The 5511-nt window shown below is 48.0% G+C and overlaps 1 pseudogene; it reads right to left on the bottom strand.

Moving 5' to 3' along the window:
• Positions 1-1651: 1651 nt before the first annotated feature.
• On the bottom strand, positions 1652-2998 carry LOC106728331 (annotated as a pseudogene).
• Positions 2999-5511: the final 2513 nt, after the last annotated feature.

Genomic DNA, 5511 nt, shown 5'->3' with positions numbered 1-5511 from the left:
GCACAGTGAGGCTATTAGGGAAGGAGGGCAGTGGTTCCCCTTGTGCAGATAAGGACGCTGGGGCCCAGAAGGCTGACATGACTTGCTCAGTGGTCCACAGTCAATGCGTGGAGTGAGCCAGGGGAAAAACATGAAAAGGAGGACGTTTGGGGGTCGACGGAAGCTGATAGCTAACAACGTATTATTTGTGGGAAGTTTTGTGCTGGGCAATGAGAAAATAATGCTAATCAGGGATGTTACATAAATACTGTTTAATATTTGTTTTAAAGCAACCACACAGTGGTCTACCTGTCTCCAGAGGTATTCACAAGAGGATAAAGTGCCCATTCATCCAGTTTGACCACGGAAGGCCCCTTCAGTACAAATAATCCCTTTGTGGCCCAGCTGGTGTGGCTCAATGGTTGAGCTTTGACCCATGAACCAGGAGGTCACGGTTCGATTACCGGTCAGGACACATGCTCAGGTTTCGGGCTTGATCCCCAGTAAAGGGCATGCAAGAGACAGCTGATCAATGATTCTCTCTCTTCATTAATGTTTCTCTCTCTCTCCCTCTCCCTTCCATTTTCTGAAATCAAATATATGTATATAAAGTTTCTTTGTGGGAGATCCTGGCACCCATAGCATAGCACCCCAGAGGACAAGCCAGGTGGACTTCTGGTTGGCATTTTCCTCCTTGAGCCCATGCACTTCGCTCCCCCTAAAGTGGGCTGCTGGTGAGAAGAATGCTAGGCCGGCCTGCAGACTGTCCCACTCCCCCTTCCCAGAGCCCCGAGGAAGTTCTGCTGGGAGCCAGGCCTGCCTGCTGGGCTCTGGCAGACAAGTCTGAGCTGGATGAACAAGCAGGAAGCGCCAGTTCCTGCTCTGCACACTGTGATCCTGAGCTCTTAGTGGAATAACCTGTCCGGCCCAAGAGGAACCGCCCCCTGCCCCCGAGCAAACTGGCCTGGCAGCCCCGCCCCACAGAACCTGCTGGAGAGCTCCTGCTCTCTGCATTGGCACAGTCATGGGAGCACCTCTGGTGGCACTTCTCTGGCAATGGTTTTGCCAGCCCAAGATGTTCACCAACTCCTCCCTTCATGGAGGGGCCCGATGAGTCGAGGGGCATCTGGCAACTCCTACTCCTTCTCGGGCCTCAGGTGATGTAACCGTAAAATGAAGGACCCGGATTCAGTGGGCCTATAGTTTTGATTCTGAATTCATTATCAGTAAAATAAAAGGGACAATCAGTGCTACCAAAGTAATTGAAATAATGGCCTCTCCCAGTTAAAAAGAATGAGCTCAGTGAATGGGATGTGGAGGGAAAGCAGGTCCACATGGGTGCCCTGTATTCTATGCAGATGTCCCCACAGGGGAAGCCCAGGGCTTTCTGCACTCGAGGAGGCCCCTAGACCTGGTAACTTGGTCAGAGCGGCCCTCAGGGTGCCCCAGCAGTGCCTGAGCTGCACCCCCCCTACCCCCACCCCCACCCAGATAGCTAGGGGGAAGGAGCAGCAGCTTCCTGTGACAGGATGCCCCTGTGACAGGGTGCTCTGACTTTGAGTGGCATCAGTGAAAGGAGAGAACACAGAAGTGGCGCTGCAAGAGGCTCTCGGACCGGTGCCACCCCCTTTCTTCTCTCTCTCTCTTTTTTTTCCCAGTGAGTGAAGTTTATTGTGAAACATCAAGGGGTGAGGATGGGATGGGCAGGCCGGGGCAGGGAGAGGAGCACCGCAGGCGCTAGGAGGCCGAGTCGGAGGCCTCGGAGCTGTCCTTGACGTCGGGCTCTCTGTGGTCTCTATGACCTCGCTGAGGTCCTTGCTGTCACCACCGCTGTCCTGGGCAGCCAGGCCCTTCTCCTCCCAACAGGACTCTCCTGAGCTTGGCAGTGCATTACCCTAGCTCTCCGCCTTGTTCTCGAAGGAGCCCAGCCCCCTGTGCCTGCCCTTTTCCTTCAGCTTCCGGAGCCGCCTCAGCTCACCGGCCATCTGGGTGAGATCCCCCTCCATCGCTTATGCGTCATTCCCATCTGAAGAGTATTTGGGCTCCACTTCGAGGATCTGATCTGAAGGTTGAGGGTGTTGGGGTCGGGGTGCAGAGTGGCCCGGTTGCTCTTCCTAACACACAGAGAGACGAATGTGGCATTGAAGTTCTCCATCATGGCCTGAGCCAGGCCACGTCACTCGTGGGAACACGTCACAGCCAGTGGGTGATATATCCATGGGGTCACCTGGGTCCTCCTCCACTGTGGCCCGGAGTCAGCGATGTAAGCGAGCTGGGGCGGGGAGAGGCCACGGCAGAAGTAGTATTTCATCTGGCTGTCCCTGGACACGGGGCTGCCTTGCTGCATGGCCCTCAGGTCCTCTGGCTTCTCTTGACTAGAGAGCGAAGCTGAGGCCCGGACCATTTCTACGACTTGCTCAAGGTCCTACCTGTAAGAGCTTTGGGGCTGAGTCCATAGGCTGCAGTCTCCACGGCCAGCTCGGTGCCTGCTTTTCACCTGTGAGTCACCTCCGTTCTTCTGACCCCTGGGGAATCCCCTCTCCGGTTGGTCAGGGTGGACAGCCTGCAATTTCCATGAGTGATTGAGTGCCCGTAGGTTTCATTGCAGGAGCTCTGGCTACCCTGACCTACGCCTTCCGGTTATCTTGAATGACCGCCGAGTGCTAGTCCAGAAACCCCAAACAGTGCACGATCGGCCTTACCATCCACGATAAGAGGGAAAAAGAACCCGTGTGCCCGTTAAAAAGTCATCATTCGGATTGAAATCAGCCTTGGTTAAAATAACCAAGGCAACTCAGGAACTATGGAAAGGTCAAAGGTTTGCAGGTTTAGGGTTTCGTGGGAACATGCGCGTGTTTGGACCAGACCCAAGTGCCGGGTTGGCCTGTTTGACAGGTAACAATTAGAGAGCAGGAGCTTGCCCGGCTGGAATGTGGCTGCAGAGGCCTCGCGGAGGATCTGGTTTACCTGCTCGGCAGGTGGGGCCTGCTGAGTCCGACAGGCATGTGCACGCACAGCATTCCAGAGAATCGGTTTTCTTTTAAAGACACAGCAATGACTGCAGGGCACAAAAGGGTTGGGCTGAGCCCTGGCTGGAAGCCATTAGCTATTTGCAAGGAAAAGAAGAAAAATAAATAGTTCCCTCTAGACAGCTCAAGGAAGAAACTGAAAAGGTATTCAGACTTTTTTTTTCTTCTTTTAATGTCTAAAATGAACATGTGCTTCATGTCTGAAGACTTGAGAAACCCCAGACTGGTACAAAATGCCAAGATAATAGAATTGAAAAGTCACTTCCCACCCCCCACCCGAATTCTTTTTCTTCTTTCTTTTTAAAAGAGGTCATAATATGATTGAGAGCACAAAAGATAGGCTCCTTGAAGGATGGTGTCTGGCTTGAGACGGTCTAAAGAGGTTTGCTATTTTTCTCAGCATAGCTTCAGAAGATGCCCAGAAAAGCAAATTTCTGTGTTTTTTCCCCTCAGTAAATTGAATATAATCTGTATATTTTTAAAGTTAAAAAATGCTGTTTCAATAAAACATAATTAAAGAACGTAATTTGTTTAATAAAATAATAGATTAGGATGATATCATATATATAATGTACAGTATATGGAAAGCCTTCACAGACCCACACACATAATATGACTTCCTTTTCATTCAGAGGGGTTTTGGTAGGAGCGCTTCAGTTTCCCTGTATCATATCCATCACTGATGAGTAGGGGGAAAATCAAACCAGGGAGACTGGGACCTGCAGATTGCAATGTTATAAGCAACATTGCTAAAACAAACTAAAGCACTCTTTGAAATTTTTCAGGTAATTCATTTTGAAAAATTTACCAAGTTGGTTTTCTAAAAAATAAAATCTCCCTCTTTTGCACGTGTCTCCCTTCATTGCAGAAATTATGTAAGTCACTTCCAAATTAATGGCAGGCGCTTCCCATTCTTCTGTGTGCTCTCAAAGCTCTGAGGTCCCAAGAGTCAGTCCCAGGATGCGAGTCACCCAGGACCTGGTGGTGAGGTGGGAGAGGCAGGGAGAATTGGCAGCTGGTAATTACCCTGAAAGCGACTTGCCAGTTCAAAGAGTTAATTATAGTGAAGCAGAGGATCTTAAAATTCAATTGGCAGAAGCAAACAAGCAAACAAAAACTTAGCCGTCTCATTGTTGACTATTGCTGGTGGTAAAACAGCTGCTAACGTGGCAATTTGACTCGTTAGGTATTTGCAAAAGATGAAGACAATTGTTGACAGACTATTTATCAGAATTGATCAAAAGTCAGTACTAATGAAAAGTCAGAACAATAACTTCCAGTTACAGAGCTCTTGCTATGTGCTGTGAGCTGTGCCAAAAGGTCCACATGTTCTCATTTAATCTCCACACAGTCCCGAAGCAGGTATTCTCATGATCTCCATTTTACAGACAAGGTGACTGAGGCCCAGAGAAGTTCCTGAACTTGCCCGAGATCATACTGTTGGTTAGTGGCAGAGCCAAGTTCTAAGTTCATTCATTCATTCATTCATTCACAGTTTATTTGGAAATCTTGCTCTGACACAGTACAGTGTCAGGGGTTCACAGGCCATGATGAACTCTTAGAGTTGGTCCTTCATGGACAAATTAGACGTCACAGAGTCTACTTATTGTTTCTGACTCCTATACCAGCTCTCTCAACTATTCTCCAGATCAGCGATTTTCAACTGATGTGCCACAAGAACTTTTAAAACATGCAGTACCTGACTATTTAGTCAGGGGCACTGACCTCTTTTCCTTTAGATTGTCAAATTAAAAAAAAAAAAAAAAAGACAACAGCCAACACAACAAGAGCCTCCTGGTGTGAATAAATCAAAATGATACCTATTTTTTTGTCAGATCAGCAAAAATGTATTTTTTGGTGTGCGCAGAATTTGAGTAATTAGTTTGTGTGCCATGAGATGAAAAAGGTTGAAAATCGCTGCTCTAGTGGCCTTAGTGCTGCACACACTTTCAAGTCTGCCATTGTCTCCGACACCACCATCTCTAGCCATGCTCAGACAACCCTCAGGAGCAGTGTCTTAGTTCAGCAAAGGACAAAGGCCATTTTCTAGGGTACACGCTACATGTCTACTCCAGGCCTGCTTTGTTGTTTGTGCCCAGTAAGTGTGGGAGCAGTAAATTCAAATGTGTACATTCTGCGAGCTGAGCTTACTATGGGTGTGAGAAGCCACTTTGATTACTAGATATCTTATTAATGACAAATATTTGCAGGTTGGTTTTTACCTCTTCATAATTAGAACTTGATCTTTACAGATTCTAACACAATGACTGCTTCTTGCGAATCCTGAAAAACACAAGCTTGTACTTTACCTACCCAATAGGAAGCACCTTAAAGCCATTTCCTTACCCTGTAACATTACACAAGGTCGTTTTTATTTCTCAACTGATAATATTTTCTTCTGTTGGTGTGTATAAATCCTGAACTTTGTGCTCTTTGACCAATCTGTCCCTCATGTGCCTTTGAGCAAACTCTGAAGGACAGACATGGCTTCTCTGGCAATGAT

The sequence above is a fragment of the Myotis brandtii genome, unplaced genomic scaffold, assembly GCF_000412655.1.
Source record: "Myotis brandtii unplaced genomic scaffold, ASM41265v1 scaffold59, whole genome shotgun sequence".
Classification (NCBI taxonomy): domain Eukaryota; kingdom Metazoa; phylum Chordata; class Mammalia; order Chiroptera; family Vespertilionidae; genus Myotis; species Myotis brandtii.
Note: the sequence above shows the minus strand (reverse complement) of the source record. Positions and strands in the feature narration are given on the sequence as shown.